This window comes from Lissotriton helveticus, chromosome 3_1 (genome assembly GCF_964261635.1).
Source record: "Lissotriton helveticus chromosome 3_1, aLisHel1.1, whole genome shotgun sequence".
In the NCBI taxonomy this organism is placed as follows: domain Eukaryota; kingdom Metazoa; phylum Chordata; class Amphibia; order Caudata; family Salamandridae; genus Lissotriton; species Lissotriton helveticus.
The window spans coordinates 1214398835-1214415418 of record NC_136061.1 but is presented as its reverse complement, the minus strand read 5'-3'; positions in this window follow the sequence as shown (position 1 = coordinate 1214415418).

Sequence of the window (16584 nt, the reverse complement as noted above, 5' to 3'; positions counted from 1 at the left end):
TTAAGAAGGTTACTACAAGGTAATCAATAATGTAAACACATTTTTTTCTGTTGAGACTTGTGATATTTATTTCAACATTTCGGATTTTCACTTTAATCAAGTCCAAATTCAGACCTTACAAAAGGGTACATCATTTGTTCCAACATCTAATACCAATAAACTCGAAATTAACATCTCTTTCTTTAAATTGATGAGAAAATTACGCTTGCGACACTTCTTCAACAATACGGTTCAAACACCAATTGAGATAACGGAAGATCAACTTAGGGGCTTGCGCCCTATTAGTGTATATATGGCACCAATGTCTCACAAGACTTTAGACACGTTCGAAACACTGGTAAAAAATGACATAACTAAGATGAACTGGCAGCGCAAACCCAAACAGAAGAACAATACTCAAAAAGAAATGGATATTCTTAAATCCATTGCCTCTAACCACGATATACCGTGTGCCAAAGCGGATAAAGGAGGGGCTATAGTCATTATGAATACTATCTATTACAACAGTCAAGCAGTCCTCCTCCTCTCGGATCAAGAAACATACTCAAAACTTGATGCAAATCCCACTTTACAGTTCAAAACAATCCTAGACACCGTTCTTACGAAGTCATTGGAAAAGGGGATTATCACAGATAAAACCAGAAAATATCTGTCTCAAGAACATCTAAAAAGTCCCAAATTCTTTTTGGTACCAAAAATACATAAAAATCTTAAGACACCCCCTTGCAGACCAATAGTTTCTACCATTGGAAGCATCCACGAACCTGTAGGGATATTTTTGGACAGATATCTGCAACCAATCGTTATGTCTACACAGACATATATCAGGGATACAACGGACTTCTTAGTGAAACTACAAGCATTGGATTTGGAAAATTATGACGATATATTACTTTGCACTGTAGATGTCACAGCATTGTACACCTCCATACCACACTCAAAAGGAATTGAAGCCATAGAATACTGCTTATTGAGAACAGATCTTGATGAGAGTTTCAAAATATTCTTAATGGGACTTTTGGAATTTACGCTATTTCATAGCTATTTTTCATGGAATGAGGAGTGGTATCAACAAAAAACAGGGACATCAATGGGAAATTCGGCAGCTCCAGCCTATGCCAACATTTTTATGAGCAGATTTGAGGAAGAGAATATTCTCAATAAACCCATCTGGAAAAATCAGGTTAAAATGTTCCTAAGATTCATTGACGATATTTTCCTCCTTTGGGAAGGCTCCAAACAAATCTTGGAAACTGAACTTGTACAACTAAACAACATAGATCCACAAATTCAATTCACTTATGAAATACAGGAGGAATCAATAGCATTCTTGGATGTGAGAGTCACCGACAGGCTTTCAAACAGACATATTTAGGAAAAGCACGGATAGAAACAACACACTGCACTATTCTAGCTTTCATCCTCAACCCCTTAAAGAACATCTACCGTACAGTCAACTCATAAGAGCCTAAAGAATAGTGTCGGATCCTGAAAGACTAAAACAACAATTACACGACATGGCATCAAGATTCAAAGCACGAGGGTACCCTGATCATATCCTCGAACAGGCCCAACAACGTTGTGCAACAAAAACAGGAACGGAACTATTGACAACGAAACAATCTACGACTAAGGAATCTATCACAGTAGTTTCTAAATACTCAACAGCAAGCAAAAAATACAGAAGTATAATCAAAAGACATTGGGAGATTCCTTCGTGGAGAAGTGTGGCTCAGGGGTTAGAGGCAGCGGACCCGGAAGCTGAGATCGGTCCTGGACCAGGGTTCAATTCCCCGCCTCGGCGGGTCTTGGGCTAAAAATTCCACGGACTCGATAATTCTCGCCCTGGTGCCTCCTCGACTCACGGGTTCACACTCTGCGACTCTGGGCAATAGCTTGCTTAATCTCCACAACGGCCCCTCGCGGCGGGATGCCTGACTTTCACCTTGTGGATACCCTGCTATCTCACAGGGGAATACCAGGAAGGGTTCCCTAAGCAAGCGCCGGGACACCCACAGCGGGTAGCTGTGCGCTATGTAAGCTCAACTACATTTACATCTACATTTACATTCTCCGAATTGAACAAGATTTTAACCACATATTCGATGCGGATCCCATTTTTGTGTATACCAGAACCAAACATCTTGGAGAACGTATAAAACAATCCCACAACAAACTTATCACATACAAAGGGACTCTCCCCTGCTGGAATTGCAACCATTGCAACAGCATCATTAAGGGAACAACCATCAATCACCCTATGAAGGGCCAAAAAATCAATATAAGAGCCACAGCTACATGTGACACCTCTAATGTGGTGTACATGTTAAAATGCCCCTCCGGAAAGATATACGTGGGACAAATTGAGCGAAAGATAAAAACAAGACTGAATGAACACAAGTCAAACATCAGAACAAAACAACTGAAATCAACTGTGGCTCAACATTTCATCGAAATAGACCACAATATCAGCCAGCTAAGGTTTTGTATTTTGGAGAATATACCGAGAGTGGAAGGACAAGATCACAAAAAGAGACTACTACAAAGAGAAAACTACTGGATTTCTACCCTGGCCAGCATGACCCCCTACGGCCTTAACAACCGTATGGAATTTACCTGCTACTTATAAATATGTGTTCTGTTCCTCCGAAAAGTGGCTCTTCATATACTCAATCGTTTATATTCTAGTTTATTTCATTTATTTTTGTTTAACTTAGCTTCACAGGTCACAGGTTACATGTTGGTTTTTTATAATTTTTTTACTGCGTTATATCCAAACCGCAGTAGCATATTCTCACATCGTTGAATACTCTGTTTTTTAAACAAAGAACTTTATTGACATCATGAAAATCACAACGGGAATCTCAAGTTTGAACCCCAGGTATATTGAACTTTATTTCAAACACACTCGCTTTATTACATTGTTCTCTCGTATTGTTTATAGCTCGCAAGCAGCATTTAAATCTTAATTACCGCATTCATCTACTTTTTCGACACGTATTTATACGTTGCATAGCAACATGCCCGGACTAACTCTGGTGTTATATAAACATCCGGGGCATAGTAATGTGCTTCCGGTCCCATGAGAGCAACACGGGAACTAACAAACATTCAAATGAAAGATCCCCTGGAAGAAGGCATGTTCATTGCCGAAATGTATTGGGAATGTTTAAATGTCTAATCATGAAACACAGTGAAGAACCATGAACTTGACATCTTTGTGATGATAACAAGATGAAATAAATATCATAAGTCTCAACAGAAAAAACAATTGTTTACATTATTGATTACCTTGTAGTAACCTTCTTAACAGAAGGACTTACTGGAGCCCGGGGGACACACCCCACATCAATGGGGGTGCAACCTTTATAGTTACTTTGTACACTTTTCATCGGAGAGTGATACCTCGTTGCACCATATATCCAACACAAACCACAAGTAAATACATAGTGCGACCATTTAAACCCCTCTTACTACATCCCTTGCTCACTTTGCCACTGGATTCAAGCTAGCCTGGCTGATGAGGGCTATTAGCCCGAAAACGGGGCCAGGATGTTTGTTTCCGGTCCAGGGAAGACATGGCTTGGTAGTTCGGGCTGGCCTGTTTTAATGAGGCACAGGGTCAAGACTGATTTGCATACATCTGTGTCTGACCTAAGGTGCTGAAGTGAGCTAAAGAATGATGTTGGATTCACCTCAGATCTGTGACTAGGACTGAGTGTCTGAAACGTTTCAGCGTTCCGTCTATCTTCTCCTTTTGTTTGCTTTGTTCGCCCTAAGTTGACAGGGTATGCCCCCACGTTGGTCCCTTTCTCACTTTGCCACTGGATTCAAGCTAGCCTGGCTGATGAGGGCTATTAGCCCAAAAACGGGCCTAGGATGCTTGTTTCCGGTCCAGGGAAGACATGTATTTATTTATTTATTTATTTGTTTGTTAATGTAGTGCTAGAATCGACCCCCAAAGGCGTATCTCTGCGCTTAGAGCGGGCTGTGAGGGTGTGAGGCAACTCCAGCAGAGTTTAACAGACGCAAAAAAGGGTGGTCTTTAGCAGCTTCCTGAATTGCAGGTGATCAAGACACTGTCTCAAAGACAAGGGGCGGTTGTTCCAGTAATGAGGGCCGAGATGGAAAAGAGCTCTTCCTCCTAATCTTGCCTTTCTTACCCGATGCACCACCAGAAGGTGTTTAGCACTCGATAGGAGGGATCTTGTTGGTACATAAGGCATGTGTTTCTCGGAAAGATAGGATGGGCCCAAGTTAAGCAGTGCCTTAAGAATAGTGCAGCAGATTTTAAATTTGACCTGTTGGCAGATAGGGATCAAATGCAGCTTCATGAGAAGAGGGGGAGAGGAGTCCTGAAGGGGGCTTTAAGGACCAACCCTGCCGCTGTGTTCTGAACTACCTGCAGTCTGCTGAGTGAGGCATCATTAGCAGAGACCAGCAGGCTGTTACAGTAGTCCAGACGACTTAATACCAGCGCCTGGACTAGAGTTTTCCGGGTAGAGTCAGGAAGCAGAGGGAAAACTCGTCGGAGCAGGCCGATTACATGAAAACAGGAATCAGCTGTCTGAGCAGCGTGCTCCTTCAGACTGAGGGCTTGATCTAGACGGATACCCAGGTTTTTGATTGTAAACTTGGAAGCGGGATGGGGACCTAGGTCGGTCGGCCACCAATCTGGTGTCTATAGGAGGGGGGGCCTCTCCAAAGAGCAATATCTCTGTTTTTCCCACATTACACTGGAGGAAATTATTCTTCATCCAGTGTGATATGGCTCTCATCCCATTGAAGAAGGCTAGCCGTACCGCCAAGGTGAATTTATCGAATAGAAAGAGTAACTGGGTGTCATCGGCATATGATATTGGGATGAACCCATGTGTCCTCAGAAGATTGGCCAAGGGAGCAATATAGATTTTGAATAATGTAGGGCTCAGACACGAGCCCTGGGGTACTCCCTTGGTCAATTCTATTGGGCTGAGCGATACGGGCCTAGGTAAACAATCTGGGAGCGAGCAGACAGAAAGCTCCTCATCCATTGTAAGGCTGATTTTCTTAGCCCGACCTCTTCCAATCTTTTGATCAAAATACTATGGGAAACTGTGTTGAATGCTACGGATAGGTCCAACAGCACCAGAATCATAGAGTGGCCCTTATGTAGGGTCATCCTGATGTCATCTGTGACCGCTAGTAATGCTGAGTCGGTACTGTATTTGGGCCTAAAACCTGACTGGGAAGGATCTACACATCCTGTCAGTTCGACATAGTTGGAAAGGTGGGTATTGACATCTTTTTCCATTAGTTTGCTCAGGAAGGATCAGGAGGAGTGAAATAGGACGGCGATTGAGAGATCCGTCCATGGAGTCTTAGTATTCTTATGAATTGATCTAACCTGGGCAACTTTCCACTCTAGTGGTACATGGCCTTCCGTTAGTGAGTTATTAATAAGAGATTGCACCAAGGGAGACAGATGTTTAGCTAAAGACAGCATGACTTTAGATGGAATATAGTCAGAAGGGGACCCAGACTTTATCTTGTGGATCAGTGATTCAACCTCTGCTAATGTAATTGTGGGGAAGTTCTCCAACAACTGAGAGTTTATTAGATTCAATTGGTCCAAGGCCCTGGGGAACTGCTGCAGGCTTCCTGCTCCGGTAATTTTTCCATAGATAAGCTCTATCTTTTGTGCAAAATAGAGAGCAACATCATTACACAGCTGTTGGGAGGGAGCCTCTAAACTCTCAAATGCCTTGGGGTTAATGAAGGACTAAAGAATTTGGTGAAGGGTTTTAGAAGAGTTGCCCGCCTGGGCTAACTGAGATGTTATATGGGTTTTCCGTGCTATTTTTATATTTTTATGATAGCTGGACAGAGTGGAATGGAACCGATCTCTGTCCGCCTCATTATGTGACGCACGCCAAATTCTATCCAACTTCCTGCAAAGTTGTTTTTGAGTTGAGAACCAGACTGCCTGTGGACGATTGGGATGACTCAAGGAAGATTTCAGAGGTGCAATGTGGTGAATTACTATTGAAACAGCCGAGTTATATTTAGACAGTGCTTCCTCAATATTGTCAGATGCAGAATTTTGAGGCCTCAGAAAAACGGTTTGAAAGTTTTCCTCAGAGACTTTCTGCCACTGCCTGTGAGTATAAAATGTAGCTGATTTAGGTATTTTGAGACGTATAGTGTCCTGAATAAAAAATTAAATATCTGAATGATCAGACCAAGTAAGTTGTTGGGGGGTTTCACACTGAATCTTAGAAGAATTTGAGAATATAATATCAAAAGTATGACCAGCTATGTGGGTCGGGCCTTCATTAGGTTGGGATAGGCCTAAAAGGGATAGGTCAGCCAAAAGAGTCTGTTCATCTAAGTTGGAGAGACATTCCCTATGGATATTGAAATCTCCTAAGAGTAGAACGTTTTTGAACGGGTTCACATATGGGCTAATAGTTCAACCAATTTTAGAGAGAAATCAGCTAGGGGTCCTGGGGGACGATAAATTAACGCCCCTTTTCAGCTAGCCTGCAGGGAGGAATCTATTCTGAAGATCAACATCTCCATAGTAGCATCACCACGTTGGTCTAAGATGGAGACATTGATGCAATCTTTATGCACACTGGAAATTCCACCCCCTTTCTTAATAGTTCTGTCCAGTCTAAACATTTTATACCCCTCCGGTATGCCTAAAGCTATAGCGGGCACAGAGAGGGGCTTGAGCCAGGTTTCGGTTAGAAAGCCCATTTCAGGTTGAACTGAGGACACTAGGTCGCATACCTCAGTGGAGTGTTTGGGCAGGGATCGAATGTTGCACCACAGATTTTTCCACCCCTTCCATGAGTTATCCACGGAAGTGTTGATAGCCCGACCAGGAGAGATATGGTTTGCCTGAAATCGGCATGCTCGGCAGGAAAACTGACCTTCTGGGTATGGCCAGATTTCTGTCCGACAAGTGGGGGGTATGTTGGTCTGTAAATTAATTAGCTCTTGTCTGGTATAGTGTATTTGCAAGGGGGGGCCATGGTTGATAAAGAAATTGACCAGGGTCTCTGACTCCTGGCGACGTCCTGGCGCAGACGGGCTTGACTTTGGCGCACCTATGGTGTGCTGCTGGCGCACCCGCTGCACGCACCACTCTGCATGCCCATTTATGTGAAAGTGAGGGTGGGGATTAGAACGCCAACCCTCAATTGACCAAAAATGGCTTCCGTCCACACAATCGGGATTAGGACCCGCGGTAGACCGGGGAAGCAAACCTGAAGTGTGTCTCAACGAGAGAATCCTCGCAACATCAGGTATTTCCCTCAAGATCTTAAAATGTTTAAAAGATGTGTGCACAAAAGATAAATGATGACAGTTTTAAAAAAAATAGCAGCAGCAAGCGTCACACAACTAGCCCTGGGCAGTATCACAATGCAACACAATAGTACAAAGTACAACTACCTCACGCGCGTCTGATGCGCGCTCCGCATCCCCATTTATGTGAAAGCGAGGGTGGGGACTAGACCGCCAACCCTTCAATTGACCGTAAATTGCTTCCCTCCACACAATCGGGATTAGGACCCGCGTTGGACCGGGGAAGCGAACCTGAAGTGTGTCTCAACGAGAGAATCCTCACAACATCAGGTATTTCCCTCGTGAACTTAAATTGTTTAAAAGATGTGTGCACAAAAGATAAATGGAGACAGTTTTAAAAAGATAGCAGCAGCAAGTGTCATACAACTGGCGCTGGGCAGTATCACAAGGCAACACAACAGTGCAAAGTACAACTACCTCACGCGCCTCCACTACGCGCTCCGCTCTGCATGCCCATTTATGTGAAAGTGAGGGTGGGGACTAGAACGCCAACCCTCAATTGACCAAAAATGGCTTCCGTCCACATAATCGGGATTAGGACCCGCGTTGGACCAGAGAAGCGAACCTGAAGTGTGTCTCAACGAGAGAATCCTCACAACATCAGGTATTTCCCTCAAGATCCTAAAATGTTTAAAAGATGTGTGCACAAAAGATAAATGATGACAGTTTTAAAAAAAATAGCAGCAGCAAGCGTCACACAACTAGCCCTGGGCAGTATCACAATGCAACACAATAGTACAAAGTACAACTACCTCACACGCGTCTGATGCGTGCTCCGCATGCCCATTTATGTGAAAGTGAGGGTGGGGACTAGACCGCCAACCCTTCAAATGACCGGAAATTGCTTCCCTCCACACAATCGGGATTAGGACCCGCGTTGGACCGGGGAAGCGAACCTGAAGTGTGTCTCAACGAGAGAATCTTCACAACATCAGGTATTTCCCTCGTGAACTTAAATTGTTTAAAAGATGTGTGCACAAAAGATAAATGGAGACAGTTTAAAAAAAATAGCAGCAGCAAGTGTCATACAACTGGCGCTGGGCAGTATCACAAGGCAACACAACAGTGCAAAGTACAACTACCTCAGGCGCGTCCACTGTGCGCTCCGCTCTGCATGCCCATTTATGTGAAAGTGAGGGTGGGGACTAGACCGCCAACCCTCAATTGACCGGAAATGGCTTCCCTCCACACAATTGGGATTAGGACCTTGGGTGGACCTGGGAAGCGAACCGGAAGTGTGTCTCAACGAGAGAATCTTTGCAACATCAGGTATTTCCCTCATGGCTTGGCAGTTCGGGTTGGACTGTTCCCATGACGCACAGGGTCAAGGCTGATTTGCATATAGCTGTGTTTGACCTGGGGAGGCGTAGTGAGCTAAAAAACAATCCATATCTGTTATTGGGGGTGAGTGTCTAAAAAGTTTCAGTGCTCCGTCCATGACCTCCTTGTGTTTGCTTTGTTCGCCCTAAGTTGGTAGGGTATGCCCAGACGTGAGTCTCTTGCTTACTTTGCCACTGGATTCAAGCAAGCCTGGCTGTTGAGGGCTGTTAGCCCGAATCTGGTCTCAGGATGCTTGTTTTTGGTCCAGGGAAAACATGGCTTAGCAGTTTGAGCAGGACTGTTCTCATGAGGCACAGGGTCAAGACTGATTTGCATATAGCTGTGTCTGAACTGGGGTGGCAAAGTGAGCTAAAGAACAATGATGGGTTCAACCCAGATCTGTGACTGGGGGTGAGTGTCTGAAAAGTTTCAGGGCTCCGTCCATCCTCACCTTATGTTTGCTTTGTTTTCCTAAGTTGGCAGGGTATGCCCAGACGTTAGTCCCTTGCTCACTTTGCTACTGGATTCAAGCTAGCCCAGTTGATGAGGGCTATTAGCCCAAAACTGGTCCTAGGATGCTTATTTCGGGTCCAGGGAAGACATGGCTTGGCAGTTCGGGCTGGACTGTTCCCATGAGGCACAGGGTTCAGACTGATTTGCATATGGCTGTGTCTGAACTCGGGCGGTGAAGTGAGCTAAAGAACGATGATGGATTCAACCCAGATCTGTGACTGGGGTGAGTGTCTGCAAAGTTTCAGCACTCCGTCCATCGTCTCCTTGTGTTTACATTTTTCTGCATAAACATAACAGATCTCCATTGAATTTCCAATACAAATCAATCAGAAATTATAGTAACTCAGGGGCCTATTTATTAAAAATGCATGCAGCGCAGCAAGTCACCTTGCAGCGCTGTACTTACTTAAAGATAAAGGGCGGAAATGCGCCATAGTTAACACAGTATGGTTCATTTCTGCCTTTTTTTGCCCAGTACTGGCACACAACGGGTTTCTAAGCGCCAAAGCAGACATCTTTGCACCTCGGTACCAGGGTGTCTGTGTTGCATGCAGGATTGTTTTTGCGCTCAAAGAGGCACCTTCCTGAAAAAAAACAATCTCCTGAGGCATTTTCCTCTTTCTATGTGTGCTGCAGAATCCAGCACACATAGAAAGAGGAAGTAACGAGGAGAAACAAGTATATTTCACCTCGTTACACCCACCCTAGGAAGTAGTAACATTTTGGCACATTTCTAGGTCTACCTGCAAAGGTAAATCTGGGAACGCATTAAAATCCATGGCAGTTGCATAGGAACACCCATGCAATGACCATGGAATGACTCAGTGGGGCAGAGTAACGCAGCGCAGTGATTTGTGCAGCACTGCATTACTACTGATTTATCAAGCCACTCAGGGCCACACAAAGTGGCCTTGCGTGGATTGATAAATCACATTGTAAGGTTTGCGTCGTGCATGCACCATGTTGCATGGTGCAAACGCGAGCAAAACCCTTGATATATATGCTCTCAAATATTCCTGTTGATTCACACTAAAATTGTTTACACTAAAATGTTTCACATTCTTTCTAAGCATTGCTAAGGTTGTTCACATTATGCACAAATCAAGAGAAGTTGGTTTCTCTTTTGTCTCTTCATTTTTACTTTGCTGCAGATAGTTCAGACACAATTTAGATAATAATCAGGTAATCGTTGTGAGTCTCTTGTTCTTGCCATGTGGGTTTTTGCTTGGGAGGAATTGTACTGCATGGTGTGCACATGCACGTTTTCTCACCTTTAATCCTGTTGTTAATATTGCACCTATTCTTAATACCTTGAGTGTATCCGACCCCATCCTCATTTTTACTTTTCTTTTTCCTATTTAAATGAACTATCTTAACCCCTTCGCTGCTAGGCCTTTTCCCCTCCTGTGCTAAGCCTTTTTTTGGCGATTTGGGGTAGTGCTTAGGCCCCTGTAACTTTTTGACCACATAAGGTATCCACACCAAATTTGCGTCCTTTTCTTCCAACATCATGTGAATTCTAAAGGTGCCCAGGGTTTGTGGATTCCCTTGGAGGGGTCCCAGAAATTAACCAAAATATAGTGAAATTTTTGTTTTGTTCAGAAAAATGGGAAAAACGGGCCGCAAATGAAAGCCTCTGGGTTTTTCCCTGAACATGTTTTCAAAAAAGGGTTTGTGGGGCTGAAATCTCCATTTTCTCAGCTTTTAGGGAATGACAGTCTTTTGTCAGAGAACCAACATTTTTGGCATTTTTGAGGACATAGCCTAATTTTGCTCTTTTTAGAGCTTTCTACCTCCTTCCAGTTAATGGTAGAAATGAGATTGAAAGCAATAATGGATCCTGGAAAGCTATACATTTTAGAAAAGTAGACAAAATTCTGAATTCAGAAAGGGGTCATTTGTCTAAGTCCATGAAGGTTTCTTTATAGAAACTAACAGTTAAATATTGGAATAATTGAAAATTTGTTGAAAAAAACAGCCTTTTGTCTCAACGTTTTCACCTATAACTTTTTGTAATTTTGACAGCTCTTGGAAAGCAATATACCGTTACATCCGTTAGACCTTCCTGGTTGTGGGGATATATAGGACTTGTAGTTTCACCAAGAACCCGACGAACCCAGATCCAAAAACTGAGCAGCACCTTGCAATGATATTTTTTTGTTTACTGGGTATAGAGCACTTTTTCTTGGAAAATGTATACATGGAAAAATCTGTATGAAAGACACCTATGTATTTCTGAATTGGATACAAATTATAGAGTTTAGAAACAGTATATAATTGCACATTTTCAAAATTGGGAATACTCATACTAGCATGAGAATTATTGGTCATTTTTGAAAAAGATTTTTTTTTACACAATGTCTTTCATTGGGAAGGGAGAAATGCATGAAAACTCAATTGGTAATAACAGTCGATTTACAAATCTGAATTACCCTAAGTCTCCCGATAAAAACGGAACCTCACTTGTGTGGGTCGGCCTTGTGCCTGCGACAGGAAACGGTGCAAAATGCAACGTGGTCACACCTCAATTTTGCAGTTACAAATTGATCCTTTTATGGCAAAGTGCCTAGCTGTAGTTTTTGCACCCTAGCTCTGCCGGCACCTAGAAAAACCTAGCAAACCAATACATTTTTGAAAACTAGACACCCAGGGAAATTCAGGATGGGGTGACTCGACTGCCTATCACCAGGTTTTGTTACCCAGAATCCTTTGCAAAGCTAAGAAATTGTAAAAGAAAATGCATTTTCCTCACATTTCTGTGGTGGAAAGTTCTGGAATCTGCGTGGATCAACAAATTTCCACCCACCCAGCGTTCCCCCGGGTCTCCTGAAAAAAAATGTACCTCACTTGCCTGGGTCTGCCTAGTGTCTGCGACAGAAAACAGCGCAAAACGCAACGTGGTCGCACCTCAATTTCGCAGTGAAATCCTGCGTTTTTTGGGCAAAGAGACTACCTTTTGTTTTTGAACCCTAGCTCTGCCGGCACCTAGGGAAACCTAGCAAACCGATACATTTTTGAAAACTAGACACCCAGGGAAATTCAGGATGGGGTGACTCGACTGCCTACCACCAGGTTCTGTTACCCAGAATCCCTTGCAAAGCTAAGAAATTGACAAAAAAATGCATTTTCCTCACATCTCTGTGGTGGAAAGTTCTGGAATCTGCGTGGATCAACAAATTTCCGCCCACCCAGCGTTCCCCCGGGTCTCCCCAAAAAAATGGTACCACACTTGCCTGAGTCTGCCTAGTGCCTGCGACAGGAAACAGCGCAAAACACAACGTGGTCGCACCTCAATTTCGTAGTGAAATCCTGCCCTTTTTGGACAAAGAGACTACCTTTTGTTTTTGAACCCTAGCTCTGCCGGCACCTAGGGAAACCTAGCAAACCTATTCCTTTTATGAAAACTAGACACCCAGGGGAATTCAGGATGGGGTAACTCAACTGCCTACCACCAGGTTCTGTTACCCAGAATCCCTTGCAAAGCTAAGAAATTGACAAAAAAAACACATTTTCCTCACATTTCTGTGGTGGAAAGTTCTGGAATCTGCGTGGATCAACACATTTCTACCCACCCAGCGTTCCCCCGGGTCTCCCGAAAAAAATGGTACCTCACTTGCCTGAGTCTGCCTAGTGCCTGCGACAGGAAACAGCGCAAAACACAACGTGGTCGCACCTCAATTTCGCAGTGAAATCCTGCTCTTTTTGGGCAAAGAGACTACCTTTTGTTTTTGAACCCTAGCTCTGCCGGAACCTAGGGAAACCTAGCAAACCCATACATTTTTGAAACCTAGACACGCAGGGGAATTCAGGATGGGGTGACTCGACTGCCTACCACTAGGTTCTGTTACCCAGAATCCTTTGCAAAGCTAAGAAATTGACAAAAAAACGCATTTGTCTCACATTTCTGTGGTGAAAAGTTCTGGAATCTGTGTGGATCAACAAATTTCCACCCACCCAGCGTTCCCCCGGGTCTCCCAAAAAAAATGGTACCTCACTTGCCTGGGTCTGCCTAGTGCCTGCGACAGGAAACAGCATAAAACGCAACGTGGTCGCACCTCAATTTCGCAGTGAAATCCTGCCCTTTTTGGGCAAAAAGACTACCTTTTGTTTTTTAACCATAGCTCTGCCGGCACCTAGGGAAACCTAGCAAACCTATACATTTTTAAAAACTAGACACCCCGGGAAATTCAGGATGGGGTGACTCGACTGCCTACCACCAGGTTCTGTTACCCAGAATCCCTTGCAAAGCTAAAAAAATTGTGAAACAAATGCATTTTCCTCACGTTTCTGTGGTGGAAAGTTCCGGAATCTGCGTGGATCAACAAATTTCCACCCACCAAGCGTTCCCCCATGTCTCCCGATAAAAATGGTACCTCACTTGCGTGGGTAGGCATAGTGGCTGCAACAGGAAAAGGTCCAAATCATACGGTGGAGAATTTAAAATACCCTATAGCAAAAAAACCTTGATTTTTGGGGGGGCACCTGAATTTTTGGCCCGGCGTTCGGCGGCCATCTTTGGAAACTACCAAACCCAAACAGTTCTGAAAACTAGACACCTGGGGGAGTCCAGTGAGGTATGGCATGCGTAGGTCCCCTAATGTTTTCCTACCCAGAATTCCTTGCAAACCTTAACATTAGGTACAAAAATCACTTTTCCAAACTTTTTTGCGTGGGATCTCCGTGCCGGCAAAAATGTTTTACCACCCAGCGTTCCCCTTGTTCTCCCGGGTAAAATGATACCTCACTTGTGTGGGTGCCCCAAAGCAGAACAGGCTAAAAATGAATTTTTAAGAAATGTAGTATTTAGGTGTGACAAATTAAGCACCCCACCATAGTCACAGGCCTTTGGCCCACCAACACAAGTGAGGTATCATTTTACTCGGGAGATCAAGGGGAACGCTGGGTGGTAGGACATTTGTGCCGGCAGGGAGATCCCACCCAAAAATGTATGGAAGTGTTTTTTTAACCTAAATTTAAGGTTTGCAGGGATTTCTGGGTAGGAAAACATTGGGGGACCCACGCATGCCATACCTCCCTGAACTCCCCCGGGTGTCTAGTTTTTAGAACTGCTTGGGTTTGGCAGTTTCCAAAGATGCCCGCCAAGCCCCGGCCCAAAAGCTCAGGTGACCCCCTCAAAAAATAAGATAGTTTTGCTAAAGGTAATTTTTAAGTCTCCACCGTACGAATTGGGCCTTTTCCTGTTGCAGCCACTATGCCTACCCAGGCAAGTGAGGTACCATTTTTATTGGGAGACCTTGGGGAACGCTGGGTGGGAGGTAATTTGTGTGAGCCCAGTGATGCCACGCTTTCCCACACAAAAAAAGTGCGAAAAACATGAATTTTTCAGCTAGAATTGAGGTTTGCAAGGGATTCTGGGTAAAGGAACGTTGGGGGATCCACACAAGCCATACCTCTTTGGAAGCCCCCGGGTATCTACTTTTCAGAAATGTGTGGGTTTGGTAGGTTTCCCTAGATGGCCATCTAGCACGGGTCCAAAAACCCAGGTAACCCCTCTTGCAAAAGCTGGTGGATTTGACAATGGTGACAATGGTCAACTAGCAGTGTGTGTAGTGACCAACAGAAAGTAACTACTCACACACTGCCAGCCGAGCGCCAGTCCACCCACACCACCATCCAAGCACCAGACCATGCACACCGCCAGCCAAACACCACTCAGCGCGCACCGACAGCCAAGTAACACTCCTCACACACCACCAGCCAAGCATCACTCCACGCACACCGCAAGCCAAGCGCCACTCCACACACACCGCCAGCCAAACACCACTCCGTGCACAGACAGCCAAGTACCACTCCACGCACACCACCAGCCAAGCGCCACTCCACACACACCACCAGCCAAGCGCCACTCCACAAACACAACACCAGCCAAGCACCACTCCGTGCACAGACAGCCAGGTACCACTCCACGCACACCATCCAGCCAAGCGCCACTCCACACACACCGCCAGCCAAGCACCACTCTGTGCACAGACAGCCAAGTACCACTCCACACACACCATCCAGTCAAACGCCAGTCCACACACACCGCCAGCCAAGCACCAGTCAACACACACCACCAGCCAAGCACCAGTCAATGCACACCACCAGCCAAGCGCCAGTCAATGCATACTGCCAGCCTATCGCCAATCCACGCACACCGCCAGCCAAGCGCCAGTCCACGCACACCGTCTGACAAGCACCAGTCCACGCACACTGCCTGCCAAGCACCAGTCCACACACACCGCCTGCCAAGCACCAGCCCACGCACATCGCCAGCCAAGCACCCGTCCGCACACACCGCCAGCCAAGCACCAGTCCAGACACACCACCAGTCAAGTGCCAGTCCATGCACGCCGCCAGCCAAACACAAGTCCATGCACGCGGCCAGCCAAACACCAGTCCACGCACACCGCCAAATATTTTTTTTTTTAAAACAAAGAAAAAAATTACAAACCATTTGGAACTAGATACAAAACTACAACTACAAACAGCGGTAACTAAAAAACTAAATACTAATGCCACAGGTGCAACTGAATAACCAATAAAAAACATTACAGACCAGGCAGTAGACCATTAGACTCACCGTAGCTCCCAAAATTTCTTTTGAGTGTGATACATTCTGAAACATCTGGGCACACACAGCCCAGGATTAGAAGGACAATCGGCACAGTGCATACGAGTATCCTTCCGCACATCTCTTCGATAGCAGACTTTACATCTCTTACAGGGATTTTTTTTTGGGCGTGGGAGGAATGTAATCAGGAAAGTGGCGATCTCGCAATCTAGCCACTTCCTCCACCACTCCGACTCTAGGAACATGTGCCTGATCCACAACAACAAGGCTACCTATCACAGACTCCTGAAACTGAACATAAGTCAACTTTGACGCAGGAGAACACTCCTTGAACACAAAAAAAGCATTAAAAGTTGCTATATTAAACAGATGGATGGCCAACTTCTTATACCAAATGTAAGACTTACGAATAGCAGTGTAAGGTTCCAACCTCTGATCTACTCTGTCAACACCACCCATGTGCTTACTGTAGTCTACAATGCACACAGGTTTACGCACTTCAGCAACCTCACCCCAAACAGGCACAGATGTAGTACTTTCATCATGGATGGTAGTCAGCATGTACACATCCCTCCTGTCGACAAATTTTACAGCTAGCAGTTTATCACTACGCAAGGCACTGCACTGTCCCCTCTGAAGCTTTTTGCAAACAAGCTCTTTCGGATAACCTTTACGGTTAGAGCGGATTTTGCGACAGGCAAAAGTGTCCACTTTCAACAACTCCTTAAACAATGGCAATGCAGTGTAGAAGTTATCAAGGTACAAATGGTGGCCTCTGTTAAACAGTCCTCTAGCAAGATCCCAGACAATTTTCTCTGCCACTC